General features: G+C 35.4%; 1 long non-coding RNA gene across 1 annotated transcript in view; it reads left to right on the top strand.

The window, feature by feature from the left end:
- Window positions 1–24,010, top strand: part of LOC139357012 (uncharacterized) — a 584,556-nt gene that overhangs the window by 495,848 nt on the left and 64,698 nt on the right. Inside the window, exon 3 of the long non-coding RNA XR_011609618.1 lies at window positions 20,610–20,782. This is a non-coding gene — a long non-coding RNA (uncharacterized lncRNA). The remainder of the gene's footprint in view (window positions 1–20,609; window positions 20,783–24,010) is intronic.

Here is a 24,010-nt window from a genome sequence, read left to right as displayed (position 1 = left end):
AACCACAATATCATTCCATGTGTTTTTCTTATTTATTCTCTAAGAAGATGAACCTATAAAAGGTAAAATAGAGCGTGTCAGAGCTGAAAGGTGATGTTTTCTTTATTCAACAAGTTCTTACAAGTTCTTACTCTCACAAACCTATAATGATAAACGTCTCAGATATTGTCTCTGCCTTCATGGGTTTTACAGACTGGTGAGAAGAAATACAGGATACAAATAATAATCTACTTAGGGTAAGAGCTCTGAAAGAGAAGTATATTGTATGTACAGAAAGTATTAACAAGGAAGGATATTTTAAATTGAAAGGGGGAAGGCCTGGTAAGGGAAGATTTCTCTTGAGTGTATGACATTTACTAAAAGTTTAAGTATGTATAAATCTCTTCGATCCAAATTTAAAAAATAATGAATATATTGTCAGAGAGACATAAGATTCAGCCAGTTTTAGAACTCTGAATGTGTGTGATTTTGGGCAAGAAAATATCATAGGGAATGATCAAGAGATTAACAGCTATAGGTTAAAGAAAATAGTTTAATCCAAATAAGACATATTTCAAGAAAAAAATATCTTTCTCTTGAGGGATTGGTAAATAGTTTTTATACATTACTATCATTTAATACTTCTCACATTTTTAGCAAAGGAAGGGGTATTTCCTACTTTTTACAAAACAGCACAGTTATATTGGAGGTGTAAAGAGTCAGTAAATGTTGGTTATATCTCTGTGTTGTGGGGCAGGGATGAGGTACTTACAAGGTACTTAAATGTGGAGGGTGATGCCTACCAATGACCAGCAGAGAGGGACTCTCACAATCTCTTCTGTCACATTCTTCAACTGTTTTGGGAACACTCATATGCCATGTCCTGATTTATGCTAAGGCTACTTGTTGCATATTCATTAAGTCAGGTGAGATCTTAGAAGAGAGCATAGACGAGAACATAGCAGTCAGATGACAGGTTACAATCCATTCAACAACGTCCTTTACAATCCTTTAGCGATGTCCTGGATCTTAAGTTTCCTCAGTCATAACATTGGGGATGTTTTGGCCAAGATTATCATTAAAGTCTTAGGTAACCCTAAATGTATACTCTCTTATAATCAATCAGATGCTTATAATCAACTTTGTTCTAGAATATAAAACAAAAGGAGAAAGCACTGAAGGGAACAAGTCACGAAAATGAAGAAACACACTTTGGAAGAGAAACATGCCTAATAAAATGTATTACAATTGAAGTTATAGAAGTATTTGTTGAATTGTTTTGTTTTTGTTTTTGTTTTTTGTTTGTTTGTTTCTTTGCCCATGGGTATTATTCAAAAGAGGATGTCCTATAAAAACTGGTAATTTTTTCTCTAATATTTCAAGGTAAGCCTGATCTCTGGGATTATTCCAAATTGACTCTAGTACCCAGAATATTCTTACACTCTTCATCAGCTCGTACAAATAGCATAAGGGTTTGCAATTCAATCACTGTCCTAGACCTTTGAAGCCTAAGAAATTTGCTCCAAATATCATTGAAAATAAATATTTAATTTATCTATTTTCCTGAGATTGCTGTGAAAAGATGTCAAGTTCAATCATCTCCAAGACTTCATTATTCCCATATCTAGATCCTAGCCTGGGTTGACTTAAACAGCTATGGAGCTGGAACTTCTGGGGCTCTTTGGACAACACTCCTTATCACTATGTAGTTTCTCAGTATGATTCCTTCCGCATAACAACTTCATAATGATTAAACTTATGTGATGGCCCAGGACTTCAAAAATGCAAGGAGAGAGAGAAAGAGAGAAATTGAGATTGAAGGCCAGATAGAAATTAGCAGAAGCTAATATTCAGAACTGCACAGCATCATTTCTATAAAGCCTGCACATGTTCAAGGAGAAAAAAGCTGAACCCAATCTCTTGATGGAGGAATGTTAGTGTTGTATTAAAAGAAGAGACATTTTTTAAAAAAATACATACTACTATACTCACAACTCATTTGCCGTAAGTGGGTACCTGACCCCATCCACTCACAAGGAGGCAAAAAAGAAGAACCAGATATATGTGTTGAGCCACACTAATATTGACTTTATGAGCCCCCCTCACAGACTTCCTTATGATGCACTGAAGTGCTAAGATCATGATATGTCTTGTTGGTTGGAATTTATGAATTTATACTTTATTTTTTATTTTTTTGGAGGGCCTGGGTTTTTATTTATTTATTTTCTTTGCTTTTTATTTTTATTTTCATGCTTTTTATGATTTCTATTTTTAACTGTTGTGGGTATATAGTAGGTGTATGTGTTTATGAGGTATTAAGATATACAAGATATTTTAATACAGGCATGCAATGCACAATAACCACATCATAGAAAATTTTGTATCCATTCCTTCAGGCATTTATCCTTTGTATTACAAACAATCTAATTATACTATTTTAGTTATTTTAAGATGAACCATTAAATTATTATTGACTATATTCCCCATATTACGCTGTCAAATACTCGGTCTTATTCTTTCTATTTTTTTTTTTTGTACCAATTAACCTTTCTCACCTCCCACATAATCTGCACCCCACTACCCTCCCAGCTCTAGTAACCATCTTTCTATTTTCTTTTCCTTTTTTTTTTTTTTTTTTTAATTTGAGGCAGAGTCTCACTCTGTCACCCATAGTGGAATGCAGTGGCATGATCTACACTCACTGCAACCTCTGCCTCCCAGGCTCAAGCAATTCTCCTATGTCAGTCTTTCCAGTAGCTTGGACTACAGGTGTGCACCATCATTCCTGGTTAGTTTTTGTGTTTTTTTGTAGAGATGGGTTTTGCCATGTTACCCAGGCTGGTCTCAGACTCCTAAGCTCAAGTGGTCTGCTTGCCTGGGCCTTCCAAATTGCCAGGATTACAAGTCATGAGCCACCGCACCGGCCCATCCTTCTCTATCTGCGTGAGTCTCTATCTGCATGTTTTTATTTTTAGATCCCACAAATAAGTGAGAACATACAATGTTTGTCTTTCTGTGCCTGGTTCGTTTCACTTAACATAATAACCTCCAGTTTCATCCATGTTGTTGCAAATGACAGAGTCTCGTTCTTTTATTATGGCAGACTACTACTGTATTGTGTATAAGCACCACATTTTCTTATCCATTCATCTGTTGATGGACTCTTAGCTTGGTTCCAAACCTTGGCTATAATGATAGTGCTGCAACAAACATGGGAGTGCAGAGAGTTCTTCATAAACTGATTTCCTTTATTTTCGGTATATACCTAGGAGAGGGATTGCTGGATCAAATGGTAGCTCTATTTTTACTTTTTTATGGAACCTCCAAACTGTTCTCTATAGGGTTGTACTAACTTACATTCCCACCAACGGTGTACAAGGATTCCCTTTTCTCCATATTCTCACCAGAATTTGTTATTGCCTGTCTTTTGGATATAAGCCATTTTAACTGAGGGGCAATAATTTCTCCTTGTAGTTTTGTTTTGCATTTCTCTGATGAACAATGCTGTTGAACACCTACCTTTCCATATGTCTATTTGCCATTTGTATGTCTTCTTTTCAGAAATGTCGATTCAAACATTTTGCCCATTTTAAAATCAGGTTATTTGATTTTTTTCCTGTGGAGTTGTTTGAGCTTCTTAAATATTCTGATTATTAATCCCTTGTCAGAGAGGTAGTTTGCAAATTTTTTTATCCCATTCTGTGGATTGTCTCGTCACTTATTTTTAAATTAAGAGATTAACAGAGAGTTAAAGAAAATAGTTTATTTAATCCAAATAAGACGTATTTCAAGAAAAAATATATTTCTCTTCAGGGATTGGTAAATAGGTTTTATACATTACTATCATTTAATACTTCCCACGTTTTTATCAAAGGAAGGGGTATTTGCTACTTTTTACAAAATAGCAATTATATTGGAGGTGTAACAAGTGAGTAAATGTTGTATCCTTTGCTGTACGGAAGCCTTTTAAGTTGATACGATCCCATTTATCCATTTTTGCTTTGGTTGCCTGTGCTTGTGGGGTATTGCTCAAAAAATTTTTGCCCAGACCAATGTCCTGGAGACTTTCCCCAATATTTTCTTGTAGTAGTTTTGTAGTATGACGTCTTAGATTTAAGTCTTTAATCCATTTTTATTTGATTTTTGCTTATGGTGAGAAATAGGGGTCTAGTTTCATTGTTTTGCATATGGATATTCAGTTTTCCCAGCATCATTTATTGAAGAGGCTGTCTTTTCCTCACTGTATGTTCTTGACACATTTGTCAAAATGAGTTTACTGTAGGGGGTGGATTTGTTTCTGGGTTCTCTATTCTGTTCCATTGGTCTGTATCCTTTTTTTTTTTTTTTTTTTTTTTTTTTTTTTTTTTGTCAATACCATGCTGTTTTGGTTACTATGGCTCTGTAATATTATTTGAAGTCAGGTAATGTAATTCTTCCAGTTTTGTTCTTTTTGCTCAGGTTACCTTTGGCTATTGTGGGTCTTTTGTGATTCCATATAAAATTTAGGATTTTTTTAGCTATTTCTGTGAAGTATGTCATTGGTATTTTGGTAGGGACTGCATTGAATCTGTAGATTGCTCTGGGTAGTAGAAACTTTTTAACAATATTGATTCTTCCAATCCATGAACATGGAGTATCTTTCCATTTCTTTGTGCCATTTTTAATTTGTTTTATCAGCATTTTGAAGTTTCACTGTAGAGATATTTCCCTTATTTGGCTACGTTAATTCCTAGGTATTTAATTTTACTTGGTCTATCTTAAATAGGATTACTTTTTCAGATTGTTCATTGTTGACATATAGAAATGTTACTGATTTTTGTATATTGATTTTGTATCCTGCAGCTTTGCTGAATTTATCAGTTTGAATAATTTTTTGTGGATTTTTTAGATTTTTTTCAAATAACAGAGTATATCATCTACAATCAAGGATAATTTGAATTCTGCCTTTCCAATTTGGATGCCCTTTGTTTCTTTCTCTTGTCTGATTGCTCTAGCTGGGACTTCCGGGACTATATTGAGTAACGGTGCTGAAAGTGGGCATTTTTTCGTGTTCCAGACCTAAGAAGAAAGTCTTTCAGTTCTTCTCCATGCGGTTGTGGATCTGTCATATGTATATGGCTTTTATTATGTTGACACATGTTCCTTCTATACCCAGTTTTTTGAGGGTTTTCATCATAAAGAGATGTTGAACTTTATCAAATGCTTTTTCAGCATCAATTGAAATGATCGTATAGTTTTTGTCCTTCTTTCTGTTGATATGATGTATTACATTGACTGATTTGCATATGTTGAATGATCCTTGCATCCCTGGGATAAATCTCACTTGGTTATGATGAATAATCTTTTTAATGTATTGTTGAATTCATTTAGCTAGTATTTTGTTGAGGATTTTTGCATTAATGTTCATCAGAGATACTGGCTTGTATTATTTTTTTTATGTGTCTTTGTCTGGTTTTGATATCAGAGTAGCACTGTCCCTGTAGAATGAATTTGGAAGTATTCCCTCATTTTCTATTTCCCAGAACAATTCTAGTAGGATTGGTATCAGTTCTTCTTTAAATGTTTGGTAGAATTCAGCAGTGAAACTATGGGTCTTAGAATTTACTGGGAAACTTTTTATTACAGCTTCAAACTCATTATATGTTACTGGTCTGTTCATGCTTTGGATTTATTTGTGGTTCAATCTTCATAGGTTGTATGTGTCTAGGAATTTATCCATTGCTTCTAGACTTTCCAATTTATTGGCATATAGTTGTTCATAGTAGCCACTAATGATCCTTTGGATTTCTACAAAATCAGTTGAAATGTTTCCTTTTTCATCTCTGATTTTATTTATTTGGGTCTTCTCTCTTTTTTTCTTAATCTGGCTAAAGACTTGTCAATTTTTGTAATCTCTTTTTCTTAAAAAAAGATACAGCTTTTCATTAATCTTTTCATTTATCTTTTGTGTAGTATTCTTAATTTCAAATTTATTTCTTTCTGCTTTGATTCTTATTATTTTTTCGTCTCCTAATTTTGTGTTCAGTTTGTTATTGATTTTCTAGTTTTTAAAGATGCTTTATTACATTGTTTATTTGAAGTTTTTCTTCTTTCTTCATGTAGGCACTTATATCTATTAATTTCCCTTTAGTACTGCTTTTGTTATATCCTATAGCTTTGGTATATTATGTTTCCATTATCATTTGATCCAGTAATTTTTTCAATTATTTTCTTAATCTCTTTGTTGACACCCTGGCAATTGAGAATTATATTGTTTAATTTCCATGTATTTGTAGTTTCCAAACTTCCTCTTCTTAGTGTTTTCTAGTTTTATTCCATTGTGGTCAGAGAAAATGCTTGATATTATTTCAGTTTTGGGGGGTATTTTAAGACTTGTTTTGTAACCTAACATATGGTCTATCCTTGAGAATAATCCATGTGCTGAGGGAAAAAATGTGTATTTGGCAGCCATTGAATGAAATATTTTGTAAATATCAATTAGATCCATTTGCTCTACAGTACAGATTAAGTTAGATGTTTCTTTGTTGATTTTCTGTCTGAATATCTGCCCAATGCTGAAATTGGGGTGTTGAACTCTCCAGCTATTATTTATTGGGTTCTATTTCTTTCTTTACCTCTAATAGTATTTGCTTTATATAACTGGGTGTCCAGTGTTTGGTGCATAATTATTTATAATCATTATATTCTCTTGTTGAATTGATGCCTTTATCATTATATAATAACATTCTTTGTCTCTTTTTATAGTTTTTGTCATGAAATCTACTTTGTCTGATATAAGTATAGCTACTCCTGCTCTTTTTGGTTTCCATTGGCATGGAATATCTTTTTTCATCCCTTTATTTTCTGTCTATGTGTATCTTTGTACATGAAATGTGTTTCTTGTAGGCAACAGACCAATAGGTCTTGTTTTTTAAATTCATTCAGCTGCTTTGCATCTTTTGACTGGAAAGTTTAGTCCATTTGCATTCAATGTTATTATTGATAAGTAGGGGCTTACTCCTGCCATTTTGTTAAATGTTTCCTGGTTCTTTTGCAGCCTTCTCTTGTTTCTTTCCTTTCTTCCTGTCTTCCTTCTAGTGAAGGTGATTTTCTCTGTGTGGTATGCTTTAATTTCTTGCTTTTTATCTTTTTATGTCTCCATTGTATGTTTTTTATTTGAGGTTACCATAAGACTTGCATATACCATCTTATAACCTATTAATTTAAACTGATGATAACATAACACTGATTACATAACACGAAAAAAGAAAACTAAGAACTCTATACTTTAACTTCATTCCCTGCTTTTTGACTTTTTACTGTTTCTCTTTATGTCTTATTTCACCATGTCTTGAAAAGTTGTTATAATTTTTTTTTGATTGGTTGATCATTTAGTCTTTCTACTTAGGACCAGAGTAGTTTACACACCACAATTACAGTGTTACACTATTCTTTTTCTTCTGTGTGTTTCCTATTGCAAGTGAGTTTTGTACCTTCAAATGATTTCTTCTTGCTCATTAACTTTTTTTTTCAGATTGAAGGACTCTCTTTAACATTTCTTGCAGGATATGCCTGATGTTAATGAAATCCCTCAGCTTTTGTTTGACTGGGAAGGACTTTATTTCTCCTTCATGCTTGAGGATATTTTTGTCAGATACACAATTCTAGGATGAAAGTTTTTCCTTTATGTCATACCACTCTCTCCTCGATTGTAATATTTCCACTGAAGTCTGCTGCCAGACTTATGGAAGCTCCATTGTATGTTATTTATTTATTTTATATTGCTGATTTTAGGATTCTTTCTTTATCCTTGACCTTTTAGCGTTTGATTATTAAATGCTTTGAGGTAGTCTTTTTTGAGTTACATCTCCTTGGTGTTCTATAACTTTCTTGTGTATGAATGTTGATACCTTTCTCTAGGTTTGGGAAGTTCTCTGTTATTATCCCTTTGAAAACCATTTTTACCCCTATCTCTTTCTCTATCTCATCTTTAAGGTCAGTAACTCTTAAATTTGCCCTTTTGAGGCTATTTTCTGGATCTTATATACAGGCTTCATTGTTTCTTATTCTTTTTTCTTTTGTCTCCTCTGACTATGTATTTTCAAGTAGCTTGTCTTCGGGCTCATTAATTCTTTCTTTCGCTTGATCAATTCTGCTGTTAAGAGGCTCTGATGCATTCTTCAGCATGTCAATTGCATTTTTCAATTTAAATTTATTTGATAGAATTCTAAATTCCTTCTCTGTGTTAACTTGAATTTCTTTGAGTTTCCTAAAAATGGCTATTTTGAATTATCTGTCTGAAGGGTCATATATCTCCATTTCACTGGTATTGGTCCCTGGTGCCTTATTTATTTCATTTGGTGAGGTCACATTTTCCTAGATGGTGTTGATGCTTGTAGATGTTCATCAGTGTCTGGGTATTGAAGAGTTAGGTATTTATTGCAAGCCACTGGCTCTAAGCCCAGCCTATCCCTAAGAGTTGCCTGGGAATTGCAGTCCTTGTGTCCTACACTGCATTTTACCTTTACCTAAGACCCCAAAACACTTCACCACATGGTGGTGAGGCTTTCTGAGAAACTCAAATTCTAACTACTGGGATGGGCAATTCCTCACTGGCTAGGGCTGGCCCATCACTCCTTGCATGCATGGACACTGGCTGGGTCCAGCATGGCATTTTTTGTGTGTAAATCGTTGTTAAAATTTGTTATTCTAGCAGGAGGAATGAATGGTGTCAGCTTTTATTCTACCACCTTGCTCCATCCATTGAGTTGTACTTTAATAGTTTGGTTTTTGCCTTGTGACCAACAATGTTCATAATGAAAAGTAGCCAGCTATGTAAAATTCATGTTTGTGTTTGCCATAGAAATATCGTTGAGAATGCTGTTTATCACATCAGTATGGCCTATGTAAAACTTCTCATGAGTTATTTCTTTTACATTTGACACCAGCAGAAAACTTCTCTCTACTTAAGTACTGGCTTGCTTCCTTCTTTCTAATAATGAGGACTATGCCATTTATCTATCATGTTCTCTTTTGACTGTCATGCCAGGAATTTCAGAGCCAGTTCTGAAACATAGCCATAGTGACTATGTTGACCATTACTAAGCTTAGCATACTATGGTTTTCTGTTTTCAATATTCCTAATTTTGTATTTGTGTTTTCTTAGCCTCGTTAGTACATATGTTGATATACATCATGTTAAAGCCTTTGGAAATAAATGCATATAGATAAATTCAATACATAAATATCATAAGTTGGAATATTACTCAGCAATAAAAAGAACAAGCACACAACAAATTGGATAAATGATTTTTAATGAATCGTAAGGGCATTAGTTGAGTGATAAAAGCCAGTCACAAAAAATCCACATTCTGTATCATTCCTTTTATATAACATTCTTGAAATGATAAAACTATAGAGACAAACAACAGATTATTGGTTACCAGGTATTACAGTGGTAAAAGATAGGGTGTGGAGGTAACTACAAAGGAGTAGCATGATGCAGCTTCCTGTGAATGTATACTAATTACAAAATTTTTTAAAAGTTTAAAAAGAAATCTATGTACTTCCTGCACCCACACATGCATAGCCTCCCTTATTGTCAACATCCCCCAGTAGAGGGGTACATTTGTTACAATTAAGAGTATATGAGAAATCTTTAAATTTTCTTCTCAATTTGGCTGTAAACCTAAAATTGCCCTAAAATATAGTTTATTAAAAAAATTCATCAACCTGTACATTTTACATGGGAATTTTAGTGTACATAAATTATACCTTAACTAATATTAGTTAAATAATTCACAAGAATGACACTATCTACTAAATAATGAATTGATTGATTCCATTGATTAGCTATTGGAGGGACCCTAGGTTTGAGTTCCCTAAGAAAATAATTATCCTGGAGATAAGTTGTTTGCAGTTTGGTTGGTCAAATCATCTCATGAAAAGCCCTAAAGACATTTACACTCAGCCCACTTGTATAAGTGAATATAGTGCTGACCGCATAAAGCGTAAGTGGCTGGCCTGAATCAGATGGGGTTTATCTTCTGGGTACAGAATGATAGAAGTGCAAATAAGCAGAAAGGAAAGCTCTCAGAGTGAAAACAAAATGCTTTGTCTGCTCAGCCAGCAACACCAAGGCCAGTATCCAAGTAGATGAGCGCAGGTCACCAAAACCCACAGACCATGTAGGCATGCATAGACACCTGTTAAGTAAGAGAGGGGCTTGTGCAAAACCCTGCACCCCTGCCACCTGTGATTGTTCCAAAGCCATGAATAAGTACCATGAGGAGTTTGTCACTTTCCCAGACCCTTGAAGGGAATGGGTGATGCTCACAACCAGAGAGTTTCATCTACAGTGCAGCCATTAGGTCCATCAAATGAGGTGACAATATTCATATGTAATTTTTAAGCATCCCCAATACTCTCTTTGAAACATCTCTTGTTAATGGGCTATTTAGAGAGAGTATCTGAAACTTTTGAGGCCCAGGGCTGTACCTGCTGCCTTGATGGCACTGAACCACCAGGTTCTGAGATGCAACGAAATGTTTCTTCTAGAAACTGTTCAGTCAGCATAGATAAAAAAGTGTGCTGATTTGACTTGATTTCTAAAGATCAGGCTTTGGACACAGGAAACATGTAGTGCTGTGTTTCTCAAAGTGTGGCCCCCAAACCCAAGGGATTCCCAGTATCAAATATAGATTTCAGTTCCAGACCTGCTGAATCTCAGGAGGCAGGGCCTGGGAAGCGGCATTTTAACAAGAATCCACATTACTGTGTATGCTGAGAATCACTGGTAGAGTGCAATGGAAAGAAGCAGATTGGTCAAAAACATTTTCACCAATAGCGTTTCATCATCCCTTTATTAATTTGTAGATGGCTGGTAGAACAAACCAGATAAAAACTCGCTCTTTTTCCCGCCACATTGCAGGAGCCAAAAATTGGAAATCACCGGGAGGCAGGTAGATGAGAGCAAACGACCATCAAGGGGCCCACTATTTCCACCTGGGTAGTAGTTGGCTTCTGTGTGACATAGCATTACTAGATTCTAAAAAATCTTTGAAGTGCACATGGCTCAAAAGAAACTAATAATGTAATTCTAGAAGTCCACATTTGTTTCCTTAGATACATAACACTGCCCAAACAATTTGGTTGCAATTTTGAGGCAGTGGTTTCACAGTTACTTGATTAAACTGTGGTGCATTTTTATAAGAAGGAGATGGACTGATAGCACTCGAAGGTTTCTGCAAGTACCACACTTGAAAATTATAACTTTGCTTGCTTGTAATATTTTCAGCTGATTCCTCCTGTTTATAAATATATTTCCATAAGATTTTCCTCATGATCACAGGGGCTTCTTTATCAACTAAGTTAATATGCAGCTTTTCTGAGACAAAAAAAAAAAAAAAAAAAGAAAGAAGTGTGTGTCACATTTAGCTTTTGAGAAAAATGTGTCATCAGCAAAGATGATACCTCTACATTATTGACAAGAAATACTTCCACAAACCATGAGCTTTCCTTACAGTTGACCGTCCTTCCCAAACCCCTAACATCTTCAATTAAGTAAGCTGACGTTAGGTGCAAAAGGGAAAGGGACTGAGCTATGAGATTCAAAGTAAGCAAGCAAGCAAGAAAGAAAGCTGGAAAATGCTGATGAATCACTGTGTATTCTGAAAGGGTGAGGTCATGCATTTTTTCCCATGAATAGTTATCTCCCTTTTTACTATGGACTACATCATCCATTTTATTTGGGATTATTTTGTTTGGGTGTCAGGGATATTTGTTCCTGTGACCACCCTCCCCCCATAGAAACCAAAATTTTATCTATAAACACAAGGCACCGTATCCTTTGAAGCAGGTAGCCCCTGGAGCCCCTGGAGCTGCTCAGCTGTTGCCCTTGACCTTAAGAGAACTTTTATTTTTCTCTCCACTTCTCAGTCCAGATTCTATTTTCATGCCAACGTGACATTGTGGCCTTTCTTATGAAGGGTTTGCCAGTTGCGCTGAATAGGCAAAATTGTACCAAGTATTTGATATATATTTAATACATGTCATGTTGAACTGTAAAGAATTAGTTTTGTGGAATACATTGCCCTTGACAGAGCAGGCAGCTTGATCTAAGCCAGTTTAAATATGTATAAAAGTGTGTGTACATTTATTAAGAAACATTCATAAACTGGAAAGCTTTATCTTGTTCTTTTATTTTCAGCTTTAGATCTAAAATAGAAGCAAAGCAAAACAGAGTGATTCATTCAATACAAATTAATAGTTACATGTTAATTTGTTGTTAATTATTATCAGCGAGTGTGTTACCTTTAAAAAATAACAGTACACTTGAATTTTTTTTGTTCTAATTTGGGGAGAAGACAGCTACTCAGAGAAGCAAAATAAAATAAAATAAATATGATTAAAATGATCTGTTCCTGAAAAGAAATTCAGATTCTACTAATATTCCCTAGATGTTTGCGTTATTGAGGCCGTGTATTTTGTTTTTGGGGGGAACAAACTTTTCATGTTATAAAAGTCCAAATATCTGTTTATTCTCTCCTAAAATGAGGCAGAGATAACTGCTTGGTGATGAAGACTGTATATAAATACACTTCTTTCTTCTTTTGTTCCTTTTAAAAATAAATTCTGAAATGCTCATTATATGCCATGTAGAAATGCAAAGTCTTTGAAACACCTCCATTATCATTCAATAATTGCAAAGGTGACCTATTTAAACTAATTTTTGAGAAAGTACTACCTTCCCTGTGATAATATAAATAATGTCTCTAGAAAGATGAATTAATATATTTTATGGTTTATAGAAATGTGAGTAACTAAAATAATAATTTGCATTATGAAAACTGATTTCAAAATACAACAGAAATTAACATACTTTTCTGTTAGGAAAGTCATTTTTCAATGTTAAAGTAAAAAGTTTGTCAAGAGATAATTCTGATAACTTCTGATGATCATACTATTCTGGATGTCATCCATGTTCTTGTCTAGATCTATATACCATCCTTCCTGGTTCTACCCTATGTTATAGAAGGCTGACGTCTATGGACTGTATCATTGGGCTACCTTGCCCTTTGGCTTGCCAGTGGGGTGGATCAGTGAGAAGCCCTGGCAGTAGATCAGCTTGGAGGAGGAGAATGTGGTCACCCTTCTTACCAAGTGGCCACTGGTTAGGTGTGTTACTCTGCCAAAGGTCAGAAGCTTCCCAGGCAGTCCTGTCGATACATCAAATTTCTCCAAGTTCTGGTGACCCCTTTCTCCACTTCAGGCCTATGGGTAATAACAGCTACCCACCACTGCTAGCCCTGCGTGGGCTGAGCCATCTCTTGGTTTCTCTAAACCCTGGCCCACCCATTTGTAAAGAAAAGGGTTATCTTTATTAAAAATCTCTGAACTATGGTATTTGAAACAGGTATTTGTTTCTATCCAAACATGAACATTGACAGACATATCATGACAGACATATTGATTATCAGAATTAAGTTCAAGCAGACCTTACAGAGATTTAATAAAAATAGAAACTTCGTATCAGTTCTAGTTTTTTTTTCCATATTCTCAACAACCTAGGTACATTTATCAAAACTTAGCTGTCTTTTTAAATGAAATGGTTAATGTCCTAATAAAAATATATTCTATTTGCTATGGTTGGCATCATTACAGTGCTTTTAAAAAGCAGATTTTATTACTTTGGTTAAAGAAAGATATTAAATGCTGTGGAGAAAGGCTGTAAAAGCAGTGGGGTCAAAATATCTCCAAAATATACAATTTATTTTATTTTATTTATCTTATTATTTAAATTGTATTTTAGATTTAGGGGGTACATGTACAAATTTATTACTTGCGTATTTTGTGTAATGGTGAGGTTTTGGACTTCCAGTGAACCCATCACCCAAATAGTGAACATTGTACCCAATGGACAGTTTTTCAACCCTCTCCCCGCTCCTCCCTTCTTCTGTTTTGGAGTCCTCAATGTCTATTATTTCCGTCTTTGTGTCCACAAAACATAAAATTTAGTTAGAAGTATTAGCCTTTCCCGTCAGTTCAAGTGTCTGCTTCATGTGGAGGACAAGAAGTGTTTTCTTCATTGCTGTATTCCAAGCACTTACCAGAGGTTGGCTCATGATAGATTCTCAATAAATATGTATTGAATTTGTAAATAAATCAAAACTTACTCTATTTTCTAATATAACTGAAAAGGAGGATGTAAAAATATAAAATCAGAGTCTAATAACTACATATTTATTTTAAAAATTAGGTTATACCTATCTGTGATGTAAATTTCTCTCTATAATTACTATTACATTAGAAATAAACAAATTTAATTGAGTCATCATGATAAGGGGATTAGATTGAATACCCGACTTTGAGTTCCAGAATTGAATAATAGGACCTCATACTTAAAAGAGTTCTGCAACAAATCCAGCATAGAATTGGAAAATCCCTCTAGAATTTGAAAATTGAGACCAAGAGAATGTAAGTGAATCATCCAAGATCACAAATGATTTAAAATTTAAATACTTTCCAATTTTACAGCCCAAGTGTAAGCCCCTGGATTTTGATCTGTAGTCTCCTAGAGAATTCCAGCTGCCCTGTGGACCAAGCACTCAATCTATGCTCTGAGAAGTAGATACCTTTTGGGAGAAAAGGACCTTTGAAGCTACTAGAATATCGTATTGTGCAAGGAAAGGGACACAGGGTGAGGGAGTTGTCTCACCCTCCTCTCTTCTCCGGACCTGCAGAGCAGGGGCTGATGCCTGGTTAGATCCTGGCTAGATTCCCAAAGACTTTAAAGGCTGATTGGTTCCCAGTGAACTGCTAAGAAGTAGTCAGTTCGCTATTGGGCAATGGGTTCACTGGAAGCCCAAACCTCACCATTATACAAAATCCGAAAGATGAGAGAGAGCTAAGACAGGGGATCCCAGACACAATACTCTTCAGGGGTGAGGGAGAAGCCCAGTTATCCTTTTTGCTGCTCATTCCATTCCTCTTTGTCCCTCTGTTCCTCTCTTCCTTTTGTATCTCTCTAATCTCTCTTTTTTTCACAAACTTCTCTCTGTGCCTCTCTTTCTCTCTTATCACTGACATCCTATTTCTCATTAAGAGCTTATCAGAGCTGTACCATTACTCCTTCCACTGATAACGTCAGCCATATCTATCTCTTTAATTGGTAGATTGGCAAATGGAATTCAATTTATGTTAACCAATTTTTGTTGAAGGCCAAACAGTGTTTCTAGGAATAAGTCATAGTTGCTAACGTCAGTGACTTTAAAGTCTAGGCAGACAGTTAAGACCTTAGGTAAATAATGGCTCTTCAATTTCCTTAAGTAGGAATAGATTTGATGACATCTACCTGAGTGAACCAGAACAAGCATATGATGTAAGTAGGTAATATTTAGATTGAACAATTATTTACCACAATAGGTAAGTGGGGGGAGAGACCTTAGATTGTTTTTCAGTTGTTAGGGGAAGAAAAGACTAGATAAGGAGGATGAAACTAGTTTGGGGAGAGATTTCTATGCTAGAGCCCGAAATTCCGAGATGATTAGGTAGTTAGTGATGATTCTTTGAAAATACATTTAAATAAATAAGTGACATACAGTATTTGTTATATGTAACTTAAGTGACCCAAACTGACTAGAATCAACTAAAAAAAAGATAATTCATGAAAATAAAACAAAAGCAGATGGAAAGTGGGGCACACTGCCTGTTTGTTTGGTTGCTTGCTTGTGGTTTTTTTTGTCTACCAAAATGGTTATTTATACGACATATTTTGAGAATCATACGTTTTGCCAAAAATTAAAATAAAATAATTACAAATTGAAATAAAACAAATGAAATTTAAAAGACATAGAAACTTAGGCCTCGTATAATTTTAAAAACTACCAAGAAAGCAAGCATTTATTTAGTAAATATGCAAGAAAATAATCAGATTCTGCTCATCTTTCATTCGCTCATTCATTTTTTTTTTTCAACAAATAAATACTAATTGTTTTGGCTAGAACTATTTCAGGGATGAAAAGGTATCCTTTTCTTCCTTACTTTAGAGAAATATAGATTTTGTGGCAGAAGCTCAGCATATCTAAACACACCCAGATAGAATATATTCTATGCCACTTTGAAGTAGTTTGAGTATCACCTGAATTGGGATATTACTTCTAGTCCATTTCAGGTCATCTGTTGTTTTTTTTTATTTTTCACTTTTCCCTTATAGACTAAATATTATCATAGTATTAGCACATATAGTATATATGTCAATCTATATAACATATGGTGTTGGAAAACGTTTTCACTAGTAAGGATATTTACAAGAGAATTACGTCTCATTACTTATGTTCACAAATTTTAATAAACTGTTTCTGCCTATTGCCAAAATGTTTCCTATCCTCTCAAGAAATAAAACTGTTACTTTGTGTTTGGTTGAACTCACAGAATATTTTCTTTCTTGGGGTAAAATTATTATTTTTCTTACATAAGTAATATCCTAAAGTCATATGTTAATATATTGAATTCCATACCTCACCAACTGGGATATAAATGATATAACTTATGTTTGAAGTGGAAAAAAAGCTGTTAAGGTGGGCTGATGGCCATTGTCTTAAATATCACTTTCCCAACACCAAGGGTTACACCTGGAAACTGTTCATCATAGCCAAAAAGGCAGGGCTCCTTGGGATGTGGCTCATCAAAATGACTAATATAAAGTCACTTTTCTCATAAATCTGCCTATTCTCCCACCATCTGCTATTTGCATTTTTCCAGAAAGTTAAAAAAAATACTGATGGAATGTTTTGACCCAATTGCAGTTAAGTTCACATGGTTTACTCTTTTAGTTCCCAAGATGACATTTCAGCCAAGCCCTATAGTGGGGTATTGCATCAGAAGAGCTTCTATTATACAATGGGAATTCCAGGTGAGACATCTAGAGGCAAAAGGCGGAACTGCTGAAAAATTCAACTATCATTAGTAATATTTTGTTTCATATCAATTTTGAGCTATAAAAAAAAAAAATCATCTAACAAACTATGTTCCCATCACTGAATTACTACCCTCTGTTCAACTCATAAAACTTTACATGTTTTAGCATGCCAGAGCTATGAGCTTAATAGTTTTTTTTTTAATTTACAATGATTTGATAGAATGATTTGCATAGATTTTAAACTATCAGCACCAAAGCAGATGCATATTTCCAATTCAAGGAAAATGTATATATATAGAATACATATTATGTGTTATGTCTGGACATGCACACAGACATTTGAGCTTAGACAAAGGCCAGGTCATGCCTGTTTAAAGCTATTAATCTAGATGATGTTTCATTAAAACCAAAGGCATACATAACATTTGTAATAAAAGCCAAACAAACAAATAAAAACTTATTTGTCTAATTACATCTGAGACATTCTACTGGATACTGAGCTATTAGTAGTAAAAAAGGCAGAGATGGTCTCTGCCCTCATGGAGTTTATAATCTAGTATGAAGAGAGAGATACTTCAAAAAGCAACAATAACAGGATGGATTATTACAAATTAGAGGAATTGCTATGAAGGAAAGCAGGATATAAACTCATGGAACTATAGATGTTCATTGACAGAGTGGCTTTAGACATCATCTAGTGATCAAATATGATATTTCACAAATAACTAATATATTATTTGTGATACAGTTGTGATATAATTGTGATATAGTCTAAGGTGATTACAGGATCTGTCCAAGGCCACGTAGCTATAGGGGGCATGCATCAAATTAGACACAGAGAAAATTGACAGTTGATTTTTTTTTTATCACAAGAAGAGTTTGAAAATTTTTAATTAATTTTTTGACATGATAGATGTACATAATTCTGGGGTATCTGGGGTAATATACTTTCATATAATTTATAGAGATCAAATCAGTGTGTATTAGGTTCTCCAGAGGGACAGAACTAACAGGATATATGCACATATGAAAGGGATCTATAGGATACATGCATATATGAAAGGGAGCTTATTATAGAGAATTGACTCAAAAAAATCACAAGGTGAAGTCCCACGATAGACCATCTGCAAGCTGAGGATGAAAGAAGCCAGTAATGGCTCAGTCCAAGTCCAAAAGCCTCAGAAGTAGGGAAGCAGACAGTGCAGCTTCAAGGCCCAAGAGCCCCCTGGCAAATCACTGGTGTAAGTCCAAGAGTCCAAAGGCCAAAGAACCTGAGGTCTGATGTCCAAGGGCAGGAATAAGGGATGGAAGCATCCAGCATGGGAGAAAGATGAAAGCCAGAAGACTCAGCAAGCCCCCTTCTCCCACCTTCTTCTGCCAGCTTTGTTCTAGCTGCATTGGCAGCTGATTGGGTGGTGCCCACCCACATTGAGGGTGAGTCTTCCTCTCCCAGTCTAGTAACTCAAATGTTAATCTCCTGTGGCAACACCCTCACAGACATGCCCAGACCCAATACCAGCTATTTAGGCATCCTTCAGTCCAATCAAGTTGATGCCTAATATTAACTGCCACACAGTGTGATTGGGTATCCATCACCTTAAATATTTGTCTTTTCTTTATGCTAAAAACATTCAAATTATTCTTTTCTTGCTATTTTGAAATAAACAATAGAATCACGCTACCGATCTATCAAATGTTAGGTCTTATTTTTTCTATTTAACTGTATATTAGCACCCATTAATCAACTACTCTTCATTCTTCCTCCCTTCTATCCTTTCCAGCCTCTGGTGACCGCCAATCTACTTGCTATCTTCATGAGATACACTTTTTTTTAAGTTCCCACATATGAATAAGAATATGAAATATTTGCTTTTCTGTGCTTGTTTTATTTCACTTAATGTAATGACCTCCAGCTCCATCCATGTTGTTGCAAGTGACTGGATTTCCTCCTTTTTTATGGCTGAACAGTATTCCATTGTGTACACATACCACATTTTGTCTATCCAGTCATCCACTGATGGGCACTTAGTTTGATACCATATGTTGGCTATTGTGACTAGTGCTGCAATAAACACGAGAGTGCAAGTATTTTCTTTCTTTTGGATACATAACCAATAGTGAAATTACAGAATCATATGGAAGTTTCATTTTTAGTTTTTAAAGAACCTCCATACAGTTTTCAATAGTGATTGCACTAATTTACATTCCTACCAACAGTGTACAAGTGTTTCCCTGTCTTCATATCCTCACCAGCACCCCTTATTTCCAGCCTTTTTGATAAAAGCCATTTTAACTGGGGTGAGATGATATCTCATTGTGGTTTTGACTTGCATTTCTCTGATGATTAGTGATATTGAACACTTTTCATAGACTTCTTGGTCATCTGCATATCCTCTTTTGAAAAATATCTATTCAGATATTTTGCCAATTACACAGATCAGATTATTTGCTTTTTTTTTTTTTTTTGGTATTGAATTGTTTGAGCTCCTTATATATTTTGCTTACTAATTCTGTCAGACCAATAGTTTGCAAAGATGTTCTCCCGTCCTGTGGGTTGTCTCTTCACTTCATTCTGTTGATTGGCTCTTCATATGTTGTTGTTTCTTTAAGGTCAGCCACTGGTTTCTTTCTTTGTCCATTTTAGGAGGTCCCTGTTTGCTGCTGTTTCTTGTGGATGTATGTCTATGTCTTTGCATTAAAGGATGAGTTATTTATTCCAGTCTTCTTTGTCTGGCTTGTTTTGGTTTTTATTGGATATGTTTACTTACAGATTCTTTGTAATTTACCTGTTGCTTTTCTTTCTTTTCCTACAAGGTTGATGCCTCCTTTTAGCCCCTAGATGCTTCTTTAAACTCACATTTGCCTAGGAGCTAGTAACATATCAGACTGTGCCCATATGAATGGGGGAGGTCCCAAAGGCAATATCCTGGAAGGCTGGCTAGGCATTCCTGCCAAGAGGCATGTAGAACAACCTTCCTGCATCATGCTGCTGTTACACGACCACTCTGATCTCGCTTCTCCTTTGGCCAAGTTACAGAGCAAAGTTTTTGGGACTGGGTATGATAGTGCTGCTTCCCCACTTTGTCTCTGAATATTCCCAGAGATATTTCTCTCTTCAGGCACTAGCAATGATTCCTGTGGGTTGAAGCAGGGAAAAGTTTGTGCTACAGAGTCCAGGATGGTGGGGAAGCTGGTTGTCCACCTTGATCCCACTTTGTCCAGCGTAGAAACCGTGAGTTAGTAGGAAATTGTCACTGTACATTTTCCTGGGCAGAAAAGGGATAGGACACTTGTGGATACAGGAGTCTGATTCTGTTCTGCTCAGAGTTTTTCATCTCTCTGTGACCCCAAGGACTCTCTCATTCTCACGTTTGAGTTCTGGGATATTGCTCATGATAATTGCCATGTGGTATATTTGTTTTGGCTTGCTTCTGTGACGCCATTTTGGAACTGGAAGTGAAAGACGGTTAATTTTATATACGTAAATAGTATTATATTAAATTTAAATAAACCTTGATTTGCCTAGCTTTTCTGGAGTAAAATGAGATTAGAAAAGCTGTAGAGGAAAGGATTCTCCTTGGTTTACAAATGCCAAAAGAGAAATAAATTTGGTGATCCTTTTCAGGAGGTTTATCAGTCAGGCTAAGTTATATTTTGATAACAAATAATCCTAAAATTTTAGTGCAACACATCAAGAAAGATCTCTCTCTCTCATGTCCCATGTGTTTCATAGGTTGCCTGTGACTGTACCCCATTTCATCTTCACCTCTGGGAACCAGGCTGATGGAGAAGTCTTCTAGCAGAAGTACTACTGGTCATGATGGCAGAAAGAGGAGCAAACTTGGTAGACCATGTGCTGGCCCTTGATCAGTCTACTGAGATGTGTCACATATCTCTGCTCACAAGGTGAGTCCCTGGTTTCACCTGAGTATAGTTTTATTGTCAGGAGAGGCACCAAATATGGGAGAATAATATACTACCTACCACATGCATGGAGTATATATGTTTTTTATATAAAGACTCTAAGGGGTGCAATATTTTAATGAAAGGAACACACTGGCTGCTTGTCTGGATTAGTTCTTAACAGTTATTTACGCCCTCAGTTTGAATCTACTTCTGGTAATAGCTCACTCATTTTTTGCTTGTGGAGGTCCCTCCTTCTCTCTTAGCCCAGGAGATCTAAGGCCCACCTCCAACTTTAAGAGTGAAACATCTAAGCCAATCACTACTTTATATTCTAGTGGCCATGAGGATTGGGTCAGAAGTGGGGACTTTATCTACAGCAAGTCTAGTTAAAGCAATTTTCATGTTTTTTGTGAAGCCACGGGTAGATGGTAGCATAAAAGAAAACTTTTTCCTGTGGGATCTGGACCTTGAAGCATGTGAAGCAGAAGCTTCTTGCAGTCACCATGCTCATACTTAGATCTCAAGGGTGAAGCCCAACATAGGGAAGAGGAGACTACTGACCTGAGATGCGTTGAGAATCAAAATCCTTGCAAAATGTCTCAGCTCCTGAATGCAGCTATTCCTGAATACAGCATTGCTCTCAGGCTTTATAGTTACTGGGGGTTTTTGTTGTTGCTGTAACTAATTTATTTGATTTGGGCTTTCAATACGTGCAACTTGAAAAACATAATGCATATTTTGGGAAACTTGTTGTGAGTCTATGCCTTCTTCCCTGTTTAAAGAAATAAGAAGAGGATAATTGAATTAGATGACATCTGGATTTAGCATTCCATAATTTCATAATTTAAGACACCTTATTTCATGATTAAGATGTTAGTAAAAGAATATTAATGTTTATATCCAATTGAGATTGGATTTCTAGCACATCTCTAATACTGTTGGTGACAAAAGTTACTCTTTTCCATGGTAATGCAGTTTTATCCTATGACATAGGCACTTTACAACCACTTCTCAAGGGTCAAGAAATTATCACAGAATAAATCTGCTAATATAGTTTTAATTGTTGTTGAGTCATTAGCTTGAAAGTTTCCTAAGTCCCAGGCCCCTTGAATGCCACCTCTTCCCCTAGTGGAGCTACAGTAAGGTAAGAAGACAGTGTATAATACATGTAACATACAAAATGTATGTTAATCGACTCTTTATGTTATGGTTAAAGCTTCCAGTCAACAGTAAGCTATGCAGTTAAGAAAATATTAGTTAAAAATCATAAGAAAGAGAAAGTATATTTACTTTTCATTAAGTGGAAGTGAATCAGCATAAAAGACTTCATCCTTGTCTTTGTGTTGACTAGGCTGAGGAGGAAGAGGAAGAGGAGGGGTTGGTTTGGTTGTGTCAGGTATAGTAGAGGTGGGAGAAAATCCATGTATATATGATTGGACCTGCACAGTTCAAACCATGTTTCCAGGGTCCGCTGTACAGTCACATGTCACTTAACAACAGGAATATGTTCTGAGAAATGCATGGTTACATGATTCTGTCATTGCATGAACACCATCAAGTGAACTTACATAAACCTCGATGGTACAGCCTACTGCACATCTAGCCTATTGTGTAAAGCCTATTGCTCCTGGCACAGACTTGTGCAGCATGTTACTGTTCTGAATACTGAAGACAGTTGTAACATAATGGTGAGCATTTGTGTATCTAAACATATTTAAACATTGAAAAGATACAGTAAGAAAACAGTAGAAGAGATAAAACATGGTACAGCTGTATTTACCATGAATGAAGCTTGAAGGACTGGAAGTTGCTCTAGACATCAGTGAGTGGTGAGTGAATGTGAAGGCCTAGGGCATTACTGTATGTGACTGTGGGCTTTATAAACATTGTACATTTAGGCTAGAGAAATATATTTTTCTCTCTTCGATAATAAATTAACCTTAGTTGACTGCAACTTTGATATTTTATAAACTTAATTTTTTAAACTTTTTGACTATTTTAATTACACAGCTTAAGACATAAACACATTGTGCAGCTATACAAATATTTTCTTTATATCCATATTCTTTAATCTTCTTTTTTCTGCTTTTGAAATTTCTCATTTTTATTACCTTTTACTTTTTAAACTTTTTAAAATTAGAAATGAAAACCCAGACATACACATTAGCCTCAGATTTAAAAAGTGTCACTGTTTTCCACCTTCATATCTTATCCCACTGGAAGATCTTCAGGGGAAATAATGTGCATGCACCTGCCATCTCCTGTGATTACACTACCTTATTTTGGAATACTTCCAGAAAGGCCTGCCTGAGATTGTTTTTACATCTATTTTTTTTATAAGTAGAAGAAGTACACTCTAAAATAACAATAAAAGTATAGTATAGTAAATACATCAACCAGTAACATCATCATTTATTGTCATTATCAAATATCTTGTCCTCTACATAATTGTCTGTGCTAATTTTATATGACTGGTAGTGCAGTAGGTTTGTTTACACTAACATCACCACAAACATATGAGTAATGCATTGTGCTACAACAGTATGATGGCTACAGCATTACTAGGTGATAGGAATTCTTCAGCTTCATTATAGTCTTATGGGACCACTATCCTATCTGCAGTCCGACATGGATTGAAATATCTTTATATGGCACATGACTATAGCATTTTTTGCAACTACATGAGGAGACATTAAGCCCAGTAACATGCTACACCCATACCTGGTGGCAATTCAATTCCACAAATGATACTAAGCTCTGGTACTGAGCTTTACATACATGAAAGTGTCATGTTAAATATGATAGGGACATGCAGATAAAATCAGTTATTTACACTCAGTGAGTTGGCACTGCCTTGGAAGATAAGGCAAGCATCAATAGATAGAGAGACGGGTTTCAAGGTGGAAGAGGTCCCACATTGTAAGGGAAGGGGAACTGAAAGTATTTCCTGGAGGAAATAAAAATTGAAGCCGATTTCATGAAGCTAAAAACTCAAAATGGTGTTGATAATGATGACGATGATAAACAAATAAAAAACTAAACAGCTAAAATAATAAGGAATGTTTATTAAAGTATTACTTATGAAGTCCAGTAATAATCCTATGAAGATCATATGATTAAATCCTCATAATGACATTAAGAGGAGGTACACCTTCTTCATATTATGGTCATATTATTTCAAGTGTGTTGAAATAACTTGTCTGTAGCTACACACCTAGTAGTGGAGGA

Source organism: Macaca nemestrina, chromosome 11, assembly GCF_043159975.1.
Source record: "Macaca nemestrina isolate mMacNem1 chromosome 11, mMacNem.hap1, whole genome shotgun sequence".
NCBI lineage: Eukaryota > Metazoa > Chordata > Mammalia > Primates > Cercopithecidae > Macaca > Macaca nemestrina.
Note: the sequence above shows the minus strand (reverse complement) of the source record. Positions and strands in the feature narration are given on the sequence as shown.